The sequence below is a fragment of the Cygnus olor genome, chromosome 23, assembly GCF_009769625.2.
Source record: "Cygnus olor isolate bCygOlo1 chromosome 23, bCygOlo1.pri.v2, whole genome shotgun sequence".
Taxonomy (NCBI): domain Eukaryota; kingdom Metazoa; phylum Chordata; class Aves; order Anseriformes; family Anatidae; genus Cygnus; species Cygnus olor.
Window position 1 is genome coordinate 3578203 of NC_049191.1, and position 16004 is coordinate 3594206.

Below are 16004 nucleotides of genomic sequence, written 5' to 3' on the forward strand. Positions count from 1 at the left end.
CAGCACACCCCGAAATTCCTGCGGTATCAGCCAATGTAATTTAAGGCTGCAAGCAAAAGTAATGTGTTTGTAGGTAACTGAGCATAAATTCAACTATTTTGCTATAAAAGTGGTTGTTCTGACTTCAGAACAGGAATAAATTCTTGTTAATTTAACCATAAACTACTCCTCATAGTCAGCAAAAGGAGAATGCTTGGGCAACTACAAAATCCACGTGGATTTCATCTGCTGCACAGATTATTCTGAGCGTTATAATTCAGAAAACCTTTGAAACAAATTTAGTGAAATCCCTAAAAGAATAATAACAAACTGTTAGGAAATAATCCCAGCTGGTTCCACGGAAAGTGATATACCGCTCGAATTGAGCATGATCTACATAATTCTTACATTTATGACCTAGAGTTTTTCAAAGTAAAAATATATATGCCAGTATACTAGGAACTGAAGGAATAAACATTTTCTCCAGATTAAATCTAGACATTTAGTGGAGTTAAATCAAATGCTTCCTCTTAATTAATCAGTATTTTCATTGAAATTAAAATCAGCAGGAAATGTACACTTAAGACTTGGCCTTGTGCTCTGCTACAAGAGCCCCAACCACCAGGCTCACGTTTTGAAGTCACGCAGCGGCTGTACGGCCACCTCCACGTTTGCTTTTGGTATGGAAGCCCTGAAATAATGCCGGGGGGCTCTGGTGGAAGAAGAGTCCTTCTGGCTTGGCTGTCGACCTGAAGCCAGCCCAGCAGGGGCGTCCATCCTCATCCTCACGCTGAAATATCTGTTAAAAATATCTATTGATATTTTTTCTTTAGATATTTAGATATTTTTAAAAATATCTATTGATATTTTTTCTTTAGAAAAATAATTTAAAATAAACCCATTAAATAGATGTTCCTGCTTACTGCCTGGATCACTCTGATAAATCTCCCCCACTGTAACTTACTTTTGAGGTCCAGTCACACACTGAAATAGTTTCCAAATGGCAAGTGTCCCCCACGAGTCTGATCAGCAAAAATGCTAAGACAATCTTTTTTGCCATAGATATGAAAACTTTATGTGAGGTAAAAGCACAGTTCAGGTAATGGAAAACGCAGAGCAGATAGGAAAAAGTCTGAGTTTGAACTGGGTCTGTTTTAAAATCAGTTCTTGGAGAATTCTTACAGCAATCTATTACTTAAGACTGCAGCATCCAAAAGAAGTGTCCCTTAGAGCAACTGGTCACTCCAGCAGGATTATCTGCCTCTCCCCATTGATTTCTCTGAGACTTTTATTGTCTGATGAATGTAATTAAAGACACTGATGGTGCCAATTAAAGATTTGAAGGGACTGAAGTTGGTGTTCACATTATCACATGGCGAAATGCAGCGATGCTGTAAACATCCATTAGCCATTACAGTTCTCATTAGTCCCTGAAAACAACTCATTAGTGTCCTTAGCCATGACAGATAAGTACAATAAATGAGATAAATCTATCAATATATTCATTGTGTGCAAAATCAGGGCTTCCGTCACCGTACCACCCAGTGCCAATCAGAAGGTTAAAGACGCCTTCTGCGAGGAACGAACCAGGCTGCAGAGCATCTAGCCCGAGTGCAGAAAGACGGCACCAGAGAAACCAACAGGAACACCGGGACGTTTTATTTATACACAGGGTGGGTTCATTTCAAATTCGGTTTGCTAGGGACTGTCACAGTTGTTCAGCCAAGGCTAAATTTTAGAAAACAAATTGATTTGGTTTAACTTCACCTGCTGTGATCTACAAAGCTGTTTAAATCTCACGTTATCTCCAAAATGAGGGCTCTGCCAATTTGTGGGATTTGAGGCAGGCTTCTGGTTACCTGCAGGAACCCCCAGCGGATCAGTGAGGAGCCAGCTGTACCCCCAGCCGTGCTAAGTCCTCCCACAGCACGCTGACGGTGGCAATGCTGCACACGGCTGGAGGTGCCAGCATCAGATGAAGGACCACGTTCCAAAGCTTGCTGCTGAAGCTCTGATCACTTCTAATCCCGTTCAGAATACAGACACATCCCTGCTCCTATGAGTACCTTTACGTACCAGCTATTTTTCATCCTTCTTTCTCTCAGCTTCGCTGGACCTGTGCTGGCTTTATGAACTCTTTTGACAAAAGCCTGTAATTAGATCCCTTTCTTGTGTATCTTACCAACGGTTTCTGTCTTTTTAACATTCCACACTCACCTCTTCATAGCTTCCCTTCTAACTTTAGTGCAACAGCTCTGCACATCACTGTGGGAAAACTCTACAAAGTCTTCTGCTGAAGTGCAGCGCTATCAGAAAAGCAGAGCAAGTGCTGGGATGCATACAAAATGAGACAGAAAACAACAGTGATAACATTAATGGCACTGTTTAAATCAATAGTATGGCTTTGCCCAGATACTGGTTTCATTTTTGTTTGCTTTATCCCACAAAGAAAACAGCAAGAAGAGAAAGAACTCCAAAAGAAGTCAGAAATATGGTTCCAAGCCAGCAGGAATTAAGCATGAGGAATAATTTTAAACAGCGTCTCCTTAGTTCAGAAGGGAAAGGCTTTCATGCAGTTATACAAAACAACCAACCGCACGGAGAGTAAAACAAGAGTTCCCACTTACTGGTTCTGTGAATACATGCACATGATAAATCTGGAAAGCAAATTATAGCTTTAGGGAAATTTTTAAAAAAGGTTGGGGGGTGGGAGGAATGACAAAATTGCACATAAAATTCAGCAAGGCATTAGACAAAAGATATCCCTACAGATAAAGAAAACACCTGCAGCAGACAGGTTTCTGTGATGCTGGTAGCACCAGTGACTTTTTCTTGGACAAAGACAGTGATCTCCATGGACCTGGCACATGAGGCTGGTACCAAGGCTGCAGCCACCGATGGCACGAACGAGACCTTTCCTCCAGGCTCCTGTGGGTGCAAGAAAGGCACGTGCTGGGTTTCTGCATCCAGCCATTAGCTTCTTCTGTGTTCAGATGGGGAAGCAGAAACTTGGTTTTTGCCATTCTCTGTACAGTAGGATCTATTTTAACTGTATACCATGGTTTAGGAGGCATTGTAGAAGTACCACCCACATTTCAGGACAGCCTTATTTAATGTGTGAGCAGACAATTTCAACAGCTTGTCCACCACGAAGTCACTCACAGAAGGGGTTCTAGCAAGAGTCAGCTTACCATGCTATGAGAGGTATGGCCTGATTCAAAAGCAATGATGGAGTCATCCTAAACCACGTTAACACCATATATTCCAGCAGTAATAAAACAAAAAGTGTTCAAGGAATGCTGTGACCTTACTGCCCCCTATTCTGAAGCTTAGAAAATTACAGCTTTCCATGAAGCGTACATTCAGAACAGCTTGGGAGACAGAAAGAACTCCTCTGAGAAGGAGATGACAGTGGGGATCTGCCTGCTCTTGGTTCCCCAGGACCTGTCATTCCTACAAGAGGTCTGTATTCCCTGATGCAGATGCTCATGGCCACTTAACGCAGAAAGCACTGTGGGGGAAGAGCTCATTTGTATCCTGAACAAGTCTTTGTAACTCTTTGGAAAAATAGATTAACATCAACCAAACACTACCAACTAAACAGACCCAAGATGCACAGGGCACATCACTCAAACACTCTGTATCACACTGGGCTATTTTTCCTCTTCTCGATGCACAGAATGTATCACACAGCCATTCATGCAATGAGGACCTCAGGAGAAGCCCAAGGAGCTACCAGAGGAGAAGTATTTCACTTTTATTAAAGATATCCTTTGGGGTTTGGTGGTGGGCTAGGGTTTTTTTGGCCTACGTTTCATCAAACAGCTGGGACAAAAAGGATCACCCAACAAACTGAACATCCTAAAGCAACCAAAAGCATCTGACCTCAGTGTCTACCTCTTGTATCTGCCTGTAACAGAGAATGTGGTAAGAGAATCCTCAAGCTCTGCACTGTGAATGTGAACTAAATGAACACTTCCCCAGCTAGCACTGGCACACCGCTCAGCACCAGCTGCACCTGCACCAGGACCAGGGAAATGCAGCTGCTGCTTCTTACAGGTCTTGATGTTGGGAGCAATCAGAATTACCCTGGCTTTACGGGATTATTTGTAAGTGCATTTTGTTCACCAAAGGTACTTGAGTCACACTACCGGCTTTAATTCCACTGCAAACGTCCTTGCTCTGTCTTTTCTTCCTCCCTTGGAGGCGTTTCCATCTCCAGCAGGGCAGTTCTTCACCCCTCCTTTTCTTCCTCTTCCTGGCCAAGTCACACAAGCAGTGACATCAACATCGCTGAGTCTACAGCCAGCTCCCTGACGCAGCACTTCCCATCGCTCCCAGAGACCATGGTACTAGCACCTGACACTGAACTGTTTCTTGTTTTTAAAATAATAATAAATAAAAATAATTAAAATTAAATTAAATTAATTAAAATAATAATAATAATTTTAAAATAAGAGTTACCTTTTCAGTCAAATATGAAGTTCTTTTTACTCTCATTATAATGAGAGTAAAAATAGTAATAAATTTTAAGTACAATTCCTATCAGATACAATACCAGTGCACAGACTTAATTCACCATTAAGTGAATTAATGCAAAGTTGATTAGGATGACTGTAAGAACATGTAATTTTGGGGATGAGCAATCATGGATTACTTTCTTCATTAGATAGTAAATATTAAACTACATTTCCTATAGAAATTTGTCTTGTTTTCTGTTTTATCACATTTTCCCTCCTCACGCCAACATCCCCTTCCCTGCTCCCAGCCTCACAGCTTTTGCCTACATTCATTACATGCAAAATTTTCAATGCCAGTTATCCCAGGAGGAAGAACTTCCCAAATAAAATAAAGCGTGAACAAATGACTTTTCTTATATCAAAACAGACAGGGCAAACCTCGCAGTCTCTTTGTTGGATTTTGAAAGGGATTCTGGCTGAAGAATGAAGCTTAGGTTTTGAGCAAAGGTAATTTCTGAAGGTGGAATCACAGCTTAAGGAAGTCTCCAGAGAATTTTCTTGATGCAAAGCTAACAAGACTTTGTGATAATTTCTCAGAAACTGGCCTCATTCCAAGTTGGATTTTAAACACAGATTATAAAGCAAACACCATCCCCCACAAGTATTAAGAAAGAAGAAAATAACAGAACGGGGGCTGCAGAAATGGTCTCTATTGTGGGACCAAAACCTGTCAATCAAGCGGGTTGACAGGCATCAGAGATTGACAGACAGGCCCTCTCTCTTGACTTCAGTTATCTGGGGGAATGGGAAAAGTGTCTGCAAGAACATGTTAAATTGCCAAAGTCATTACCAGTCACCAATTACCAAAGAAAAGATAACAAGGTGTATTTTAGAAAAATCGATGCAACAACATGCATTTCAATAAAGCGAGTTTTTCAGAACTTTAGAAAACAAAATGAACTATTTAGGGAATACATGATGGTTTTTTCATGGAATACCAAGCACTTCGCTGTGCCAGCAGGCTTTGGAGATTCATCACTATTCTCTCTATATTTTGTACTGGGGCCAGAGGTCAACCAACAAATATTTTCCTTTGTCTCTTCTTAAGTTTATCCTAAAAAAAAAGAGCAAGCTCTGTGTCCCAGTGATTGTATTTAGGTTCTATGCCAGGCGAACCAGAGCCCAAAAGCCATTTTGGTTCCCAACTGCATTTAATCTAGTTGCAGGAGTGAATGCTAATACATAAATAAGTTACCAAAAAAAGACCAAAGGACCTTGATATTTAGTGCCAGATTTGATTTTTGATTCACCCCAGCTGAATGAATTCACCCCTTATGAATTGTGTTGGACCCACAGCAAGCCCTCAAGACCAGCCGCCTATGCTAGGATGCCACATTTCCCTCACCTCACTCGATTCAGAACTTCTCCATACTCATGGCCTAAGTCAACTTAAACCAAATTTCTTCTGACAACAAAATTAAGGGCCTACAACTCAGGCTGTGAGGAAATTAAGTCTCCGCTGCCATGGAGAAAGGCGTCCCCCTTGTTTCTATCACCTTCCTTCTGCCAGCACAGTCGAGAGAAAAGCGCATCAACCCCTTTTCACCACAAACAAAAGTGTTCACTTGAGCTGAATTGCAGTGTACTTGTCTTCAGATTTTCCAAGCTCTCCTAACAGTAATTAAATATCATCACAAATATGTTGAACATAAAAAATTAATTATTTTTTTCTAGATTGCTGCCCACTTATTGTTTGCTGAATTATTCTAAGTGCTTTCCTTCTTTTAATTCAGCTGGCATTACGTGGTTCACTTTCAGAAGCTGCCTGCATTTTCAGCGGAAACAAAAAGAGGTTTTCTATTACTAGTGCTTGAGCTCTGAGCTGCAAGAACATGACCGGTGTACGGAGTATGCACAGACAGCACTGAATTCGAAGTGGATCAGGAATGGTACCTCCTGAAGCTCTCCTGTTCTGCGTCCAGCACCACGCCAGGTCCAACATCAGCTTCTGTTCCTCCGTGGCAGTCTGTGGAGGGAAGCAGGGTAGCTGCTTCTCCAGGCTTTGCATGCCTGCCTCCTGGATACTTCTTCAGGCCTGCAGGGGCTTCCACTCATCTCTCTGACTTACGATCCCCACACATCTTACACTCTTTAATCGATCATGCTGATTCTTGTAGTTCATAGCTCTCTCAAAATCTTCTTTTGGACAACAAACAATAAGGAACTTAACACTTCAAGTCAGGAGCCACTTGGATCCATGCGTATCACATACCAGAGCACAGCTCTGTGCTTTCATGGAATCACACAACTGTAAATTAAGTTAGGTCGGAAGGGAAGGGACCTCTGGAGGTCACCTAGTCCTACCTGCTCCAAGGAGGTCGAATCGCATCAGGCTGCTCAGGGATCCAGCCAGTCGAGTCTCCTGAACACCTCTGCAAGGACACAGATTTACTCACAGAGTAAAAAAAAATAAAATTTACTGCATCTAAGTGAAATGTTCCCTGTTCCAACTTGCATTTGCTGCCTCTTGTCCTATTGCTGTGCACCTCTGAGAAAAGTCTGGCTCTGCTTTCTTTGGATCCTCTGATCAGGCAGTTGTAGACAACAGCAAGGTTTTCTCTTTGCCTTCTTCTCTTAGAATAGTTTTTTTAACACTTAAAAAAGACCAAATAAAGCACTGAAGTTCTTAGCTCTTGACTCACCAGCATCAGGACAAAAATATTCAGAACACTTTTACAGCGAAGGGGAAAAAAAAAATCCAAGTCAACTGAAAATAGCTTGCAAAATTGCTTGTAAAGACCTCTCAGAATCATTCAACTCAAGCTAAAGAAATGAATTAACTAGCTGAATTAATCAGCTGAATCACAGACGAGAAACCATACATGCTCCCACATTTCTAACAGTAACCCTGGATGGATGCGCGTTCAGAATAACAAGAGTATCTGTTCTTTGGTACACCATAAAAAGGGGAGCATCTAAATCCTGCTTAAGTTCTGTTCTGTGGGCTTTATTTGGTACTGGCTATCTCTAGCAGAAAGATGTCCCCCCAGTTTTACCTCTGAGTTGACAAGCTCCTTTTGACATGCGTGACCTGATGTTCAGCAGGGAAGCCATCCCTGACAGTCAGAATTAAAGCTGAACAAATGCCAACACCAGCACCTGCTTCATCGCAGTGCAGGAGGAATAATGTAACTTCTGAAAACGCTTTCCATGGACATTTTCTTAACTTCTCTGACACCTTTATTTTTGAAGGAATTTAGGTGGAGTAGAGACTGGCTTCCAGCAGCGTGTTTGCACGGTGACTTCACAAGAAGCCATTTCCAGCATTCAGGAGCAGCTTAGCAGGACTGCACATTCACCACGCCGCACACCAACAGGCACCAGGGAATCCATCCGCAGGTTCTGCTTCTTGTGCTTGCCTCAGCTCTGCCCTGGCACCAAGCCTCAAAAGACACTTGTGAGCCATCCCATCTCACTGAGACACAGAGAGCTGAGTGCCTTTCCTCCATCTCCCCAAACCTGACAACAGGACGCCGCTCTCTGCCTGCCTGTTAGGATATTCAGCCCTGCTTTCCATAAATGTAACAAGTATGACCCTAATTCACGCTGCTTTCGTCTTGGCACACCTTGGAGCACTTGGATCTTTCACTCTTGACATTAAAGATAAAATTTGTGTCCTCAGGAAAGTAACAGCTTTTGCGACCTGCATTTTAACTAAAAAAGGCACTTCTTTTCCCTCTAATTTATACATTCAGATGTGAAGAAATGCATCCGTCCTCAACCATCAATAACACGAGCAGGATCTGACAATTATCTCTGTATAAAATTACCTAGCAGTAAGAGAAACTAAATGACTATTAGAAAGTCTATCCAAGCTCCAAGAATAATTCACATAAAAGGGCTAATTAGGACTTGTAATTCACACACAAGAAGTAAGGCTGGCCCGACGGATAGGAACAGGACCAGTTTGCATTTCCTAATGGCCACATCCCATTAGTCTGGCTGCAATGTCAAGCACCCATATTAGCAACAACGCGACCCTCTGGAAAACGAGTCATTTTTCTGGAATAAGAAGCATCAATGGAAGCACTCATAGAATCACACTCCCTTAAAAACACGAGCCAACAGGCAGCGTACCACAAGCAATGCTCTGTGCCTCGCTGCCACCAGCGCTGCTCTCGCCACCCACGGGGTCACTGCACCCGCGCGCACTGCACAGCTCGGGCGCTCGGCTCACTTACCGACCCGAGGCGCTGCGCTGGGGTTCCTGCTACACAGCAGGCTCCGGGTGCCCGAACTGAATTTCTTTGCAGGAAACCCCAAGATGCACCTCGACCAGTGCCAGACAGCAGGATACAAAATCGGAGGAGAGCTGCGGTGGGAGCCTCAGCGCTTACTGGGTACAAACCCGCACCTACTGGGCTCCATCAGTTCTACTGCACACCAAGAGCACAAACTTGGACAAAACCTCCATGTTCAAGTGGCACGCCTGGCGCACATAGACACAGCGGCTGCATTTCATACGTGGGGCTGCTCTCTGATTTGGCACTGATTTAATCCAGTAACTTGATCCTATTCCGCACCAGTTTCCATCAGGGTAGAGCCAGCCCAACGCAGCCATGCTTCAGTTTAAAGCACTCGCCAGCTCCTAGCTCTGTAAGAAATGCTCGGCAGCACACTTCAGGCTGGTGGCACAACCGCCTCCAGCACTTCAAAGACTTACTCGGAAGATCTGAATTTACACTCTTGATCCTCTGCAGCCTCCGCAGCAGGCAGGCTGACATTTGATTTATGTACCTCTGCCTTCCAGCAGAACCCTCACACCAGATAATGTGATCAAATCAAAACTACTTTCCATACAATTATAAAACATAACAGGCTACAGCAAAAAATGTAAAACCTCCAAAGCAGCTCAAAGCTAATTAATTTCTATTACTAGTGAAAGAAGAACCACTTAACGTGTCTTTTCTTATTTAAATTACCATTGACGGCACCTGCTTTATTTTTTTTTTTTATTCTTGGGAAATCCTCCTACAATACTAGTTAAATTATGTAAGACTGTAGAATTTATGAAGATAAGGCAATTAGCATTACAAAAACAATTCCAGGTTACAATTTATGGTGAAAAGAAAAGAGTTATGATGCTCTGTTAAATCATTCAGCGATGCATTACATACTTAGTTAATCCTTCTAGTTGGGAAAATTTAGGGCTAAATGGTGTCACTGTGTTCAGTGACTAATTATTTTGTTTCGTTTAGTGGATACTTCATCTGTATTGTTAAGGCATAATACAAGTCCAGGAACAGCAAATGCCCAGGTCCACGCGGCAGCCACGCAGCATCCCCAAATGACCCAACAAGGAGGCAGGAGGAAAAGACCAAACCAGGTTTGTTCCTGAGGTTCTGGCTCCTCCTGGCACCCAGATGGTCTCACCTTGCCAAAACGACGTTTCTTTGGAATTTCCTTCACGTTCTCTTCTTCCAGCACACCCAAACACCTCAGCTGAGAGGCCAGGGCCTGGCCGCACATCTGCTGGCCCACCTCTATGCGCAGGAGAGGCCGATCCACCAACACACCCAGCGCGTGCAGCAGGCTGCCAAGTAAAACTACCGCGGTACTGAGCAGGCCACGCGTCCGGGCTTCAGAGAGAACAGACTTCCCAGAGATGGAGAGACGACAGAACACACAGCTCCGTACAATTTTCATGTCCTCTCACAGGAACAACAGAGAAGTCAGTGAAAACCGGAATAATTTTCAGACTTAAATTTTAAAATCTAGATTAATTCAGTTTTTAAAAATCGTTCCTAAGCAATGTTAGGTAGGACAGACCGAGGCAGTGGAAAAGGCTACTGAACAACGTCCTCACCTGCACCCCAAGGGCTAGCTGGCTGCGGCACTGCTGCAGCTCAGCGGCTGCGCGGGCACCGCCTGAGGACAGCGTGCCAGGGGCTGCTCCCGGCTGCAGCACAATGAAATGCGAATGAAGATTTGCGTAATGCGCTGCAAGTAGAGGTGCTCTATGTTGAAAATAATTCTATGCGTTTGTTTCTTTGGTTTTCATGCATTGTATAATGCACAGCAAACAGAAATGAATCCCTCTGATCCCCTGAATCCCTCAGTCTCTCTGATTTAACGGGATAAAACAGCTGGGGAGACGTTCCCTAATTTCCCACTTCCCTATGTCCAGAGAAGCAACAAGCATTTACTTTTTAAAATTATGCCATTTTCCGCACAAACTATGCGCTTCCCTCATGCTTTGTACTACCACAGCTCTGCCTGCAGTCACAAATTGGTGGTGATCAGAATCCTTAAAATAACAAAAGTAGGGCAAGGCGAGAGCCCGTGTGACCTGCAGACCTATTTATTAACCTTTCCAACTGAATACAAGACAACAATGACTTTAATGTCTTTCAGCACTCTACATCTGTGTGTTTTTTTTTCTTTTGGTGTTGTTCCCCCACCACCTGTTACTCTTTCCCTTAATTCCATCTGAAGTCCACTTCAGAAATGAAAGAACATTTCTTCCTTGTCGGCGCTCATTAAAATACACGTAGGGTGCTGCCTCGAGTCCGAGCAGCCTCGGCACTGAACACAGCTAAGCATGGAAATACCAACTGCAGCGTGACAACCTATGTGTTGTTTAAATCACTTCCTAACTTTTTAGCTTTTATTTGTAAACAAGGATGTTCCTGTAAATAGGCCTGTGGCTTTCAGATCCAATAGCTATGCTTCCTTCAGTAACAAGTATCACAATTTTAAGACCTTTCAAGGACCAGAATGCCTGCTCTGTAATGGAATTACGGGATAATATGATGTTTAACAGGGAGTCTTTTGCCCTCAGAAGACTTGCCTGAATTTCGCTGAGATCATTTCACAGGAGACCTCACAGAGATCAGTTATGACTTTTATTAAAGTCAAACCAATACCTGTTTCCATATGAGCCTAAAGGAAATTTCTTTCTGTAACTCTGATTGAAGTTTAATGGGTACTGCACAAAGAAAATGTACTTAACCTCCTCACCTAACGCTTCCACAGAGGCAGTCTACTCAACACGTGTGCCAGTCTCCTGAGACAAAATCAAAGCTAGAGCTTCTCAATTTATAATATTTTTCACAGTAAAACATAGAAGACAGCTTCATAAACTGTCACTACAAGAGAATCTCGCATATATTTGATTTCTGTAACCTTAATAAACCAGTCACTACTGAAAAAGAATGCAAACAAATATGGAACACATTAAAAGAGAATAAAACGGATCTTAGTGATAGATTTACTTTAACATTTATATGCACAAGTGCAATGCCACAATCTTGAAACTTCAGATAATGTGATTTACCCTACTAGGATATAATTTCCACATTAGTATGTTAAATTGACTGACTAGGAAGCAGAACTTGCGACAAAATAACTATTCCCTAACACTAGCCAGCAGTTGCACATCTTTTTTCTGGTCAAAGGAAATTAATTTTCTTTTCTCGTATCTGGTATGTAGTGGTCACTCCACCATTCACTTCTTTTGGTTAGAAGTCACAGCCGACTAGTATACAGTACCTGGCTGCTGTGTTTTCCTTCCTTGCTGCTACACTGCAGACTGGTGTAGGCCTGACCAACTTTTTAATCAAACAGTGATGAATGAACAGGTTTGGTTTTGCTTTAACACTTCCTGAAATCAGTGGTAACAAGAGATCAAAAATCCACATAAATTTAAGGACACCTTTCGTATACGTTGGATATTGCCAGTTTTGCAAGACTCCAGGTGGCTAAAAGAGGAATTCATTCTTTTTATCTAGAACTGGCCCACCTCACTGCTATTTCAAAAGCAGGGACAAGAGAAGCAATCTCCGATATGAAAAGGTCTGTCTTATACTGATTACCTGAAGTGGCAAGGGACAACTCCTGTCTCCTTCCATCTTCCCATCTGCAGTGTGTTCCCCATCCTTCTGCATTCCACTTCAGGAATCTCATTTAAATTCCTCAAATCTAATTGAAATAGCAGTTTAAACAAATCCACAGAAAACAGTAAGAAGGCATTTTGAAGAAAGAAGCCTTGTTCAGTGGACTATTTGCATGGAAATTCCGCAAGCAAGCAGAAGGAAACATCGTTCTACGCAAAAAGAAACGCAGGAACGATCTTTCCTGGAGAGGGTACCTTCGTTCTTCCTGGAACTGCTTTCTATTAGAATTCACTTGAAAACACATTGGGAGCCAAAGGGGCTTTGGTTAACAATTTACTGAATACTTCACAAACAGCTGCAAGGAAAAAAAAACCCTAAGGAGAATGCCAGAAAGGTATTCAAGCAACAACTGGGACAACAAGAGGCTGCACAGGAGAGTGACTGTGAAGAAAAGCACAGTTTTAAATCCTCAGTCATACTGGTGTTAGAAATGAGGTTCTTTTGCATGCACATTGATCTGGAAGTATGAACAACTTACCTTTAAAGGATTAGCTAAATGTTTTTCAATGAAGAACCTGAGCCACTTTTTATAGCAGGTGACTGATAAACATAGGCATGAAAAAATAAGCAGCCCCATTTTAGCTCTTCAGAAGCTAAAGATCATTTTCTGTTGTCCACAGCAGTACAAATCTACTTGAAGCAGCTTACTTCATTAGTGTACAGTTTTATATCCCCTTTACTTAAATACGTGGGTTTGCATCTTTCAAGACAGCCTCCTCTACCAGGCACTTCTCAAATTTATGGCAAACATGTCGGTTACATTGAAGATTTAGATGTTAAGAAAGAAACTTCATAAAATATCTTCATGTTGTCTTATGTTCTTCAGAAATTTCCTCCAACTGATTACCTTCTACTGGCCTGAAGCCCCACGGTTCACCCTCACAGTCCACAGCTGCCCGATGTCTCCACAATCGAGATCTGATCTCTCTGTAGGATGCCTCAATGAGTATTTATCAACAAGACTGGAAGAAGCAGCCTCTGTATTAATCTTCTGTCAAAAAAAGAGAAGGCCTGCAAGCAACCTGTGGAGCAGTCAATAGATTTGCCTTTCTTAATTCATTTAGGAAGGTTTAAGTCAACTTTCCCCAGCAGTAATTAATAAGAAGCTTGTCCGCTGCTCTCAGTGGCAGCAGTGTTCTTTGCATCTTTATAGGTTTGAAACAAATATTGAGAAATGGCTTTTTTTTTTTTTCTAGGAAATGATTCTGTTCCCTCACGTTGAGTATGCAGCCTGCAATTTTTTCAAGTCATTCTGAACTAAAGAGAAAAGCAAAGCCTTGAAAACAAACACACAATTTTCAGTTTTTTCCATCTGAAAGCAACCCTGAAATTGGTGAAATTTGAAATTGCCCCATCTGGTAGATTAAGAAAAAGCTATTTTTAAGATTATTTTTGAAAAACTAAGATTTTGGGGAAAATGTAGTCCAGAACTAAATTTCAGGAAAATGTAGTAAGAAAGAAAATAAACATCCCCTGGAAATAAACCATGATGATAATTTGTGGACCTCAAAGCGATTTGAAAATATTAATTAATTTGGAAATAAGAACATTTTCTACCTTTTTTTTTTATTATTATTATTAAAAATATTATAACTGTTCATGACCAAAGGGGACTGACACTATCACCAGAAATTGGTTTGTGCATACCAAAGACCTTTCCTTAATGCTACATCTCAAGATCCAGCTGCAGCCCCTCTTTAAATGACAACAACCTCTTACAAAGATTTTGTAGATGTAGTAAGGAAGCGCAGGGAGCTCTGTGAAGTTGCATACACATAATGAGAGTTGGGAAGAAAAAAAGATAGGCTCTTTTGACTGAGCTATAGGTGCAAGCTCACAGGTAGTCTTCTTCAGACCTCTCTGAATGGCAGAACTCATTTGATTTGGGAAAACTTGACTCTCAGAAGAGGAGAAACAGATCACGGTCACTTCCGTTAACACAGGGTGATATTGAGCCTCAGAGCTAGGCAATACACAAAGATCACAGAAATCAAAAAAAAATGCAGAGAAGCAAGACAGGACTAGAAGGAGGAAAGCAACATGTCTGAAAAAATACCAGAATTCCCACTCACGCTTTACCAGATGAGTTCATGGCGTGTGCAAGAGTACGCAGGTCTCCTGTCCAGTGTCCCCACGAGAATAAAGATGCAGCTGTTCTGAACCACCACGACGCCTTTGGAATGCCTTCCCCTGCTCGTACCAGCTTGGTGAATTCTTGGGGAAAAAAAAATGGAAGAAAAAAAAGGTGTGGACAAGTGAGCGCCAGTCTTAACTTCCTTTAAATGTGTCCTGCCAACTCGGAACATTTTTCCTAAGAGACGAGGATTAGCAGGTTAATCCTTCTCTCTGAACACTTTTCTTAAACCCTTGGTGTTATTTTAATGCAGCTTTTGTGCTACGAATAAATATGTTACAGAACAATAGACTTTAAGGATCTATTCTCTGAAGTTTTATGAACATTTATGCTAAGAAACATCAAAGACATTTCAGTAATTTTCACTAGAAGGGAGCAAGAAAGCGCTTTCTATCTTGTTTCTATTCCCCAGCCTCAAAGTAAGACTCTCTTAGCAATTTAGATAGAGCAGGCCAAAGGAAAGGGAAATTTGAACGATTTTTGAAGATTTTATTTAAATATTTGTTTAAAATAGCAATGTTCCGAACTCCACTTGTGCACCTGCCGCTTCATGAAAAAAATAGCTATCTTCCCATTTGCTATTCCTACCAATAGAAACACTCCCTCTGCACCGGATAAAAAGGGCAGATTCAGCAATATGCCCTAGCACATCACCCTGTCCCGTTCCCCAACTCCTCCGTGTGCATCTCACACCAGCTCTCGCTGAATACCCTGGCCTGCTGCTCCCCCACCAGTATCAAACCGGCCGCAGCCATCTGCCCGCTTACACCTCCCCTTACGAACTGCTCACCAGACCTGGCCAAGCTCAGGCTGCAGCAACTTGTCAGATAAGGGGACAGGAGAACAAGCAGCTGAAGCAAAGTAGTTCATACGATAAAATATTTGGTAAATTAAGCAAAATTGCTCTGACGTACGAACCCCTCCCTAGTTCATCGTACTTGCTCACAGAGAGATGAGTGGATGTAAGGCGAGTTCTACCCAGGCACAGGGCAGCCTGTACGTCCTGCACACCTTGCAGAACTGCTCCTCACTGTAGGCTGAAAGAACCACGTTCAAATTCACTCTCAAAGTCTTTAGCTTTAAGCTTTGCCGATGTAAACAAAACGTGGGGAACGGCACGACCGGGCAGATGTTTCCTTCCTATCAAGGCATTAGGGTGAGCACACCACACTGCCCGGGCAGGCACCGGTCATCTAGGACACCTGGAACAGAAGAGAAGGGGCAGAGGAAATGAAGTAAACGAAGCAAATGAAGCATTAGGTTTCATCTGAAGGCTAATAGCCAAGCTTCCTGTTTTGATCCCTTTGGCTGCAATTGGTCAGCCCCTAACAATGCAGCCCAACTGTAAGCTGGCTTTCAAGGGAAACAAGGAGGCTGCTATTTCCCAGCGGGAGGAAGAAACTACAGCCTGCTGTGCTGGCATGACTTTTACTTGAAGATATTAATAACATGTCAGATGACGGGATGTGCTGAATC

At 42.4% G+C, this 16004-nt stretch overlaps 1 long non-coding RNA gene across 1 annotated transcript; it reads right to left on the reverse strand.

Moving 5' to 3' along the window:
• Positions 1-888: 888 nt before the first annotated feature.
• On the reverse strand, positions 889-14606 carry LOC121058773. The gene is made up of 4 exons (XR_005814340.1): positions 14467-14606; positions 13242-13416; positions 4117-4338; positions 889-2907 (listed from the first exon to the last, which is right to left on the reverse strand). It is a non-coding gene; the product is annotated as an uncharacterized LOC121058773 (long non-coding RNA).
• Between the last annotated feature and the right edge of the window lie 1398 nt (positions 14607-16004).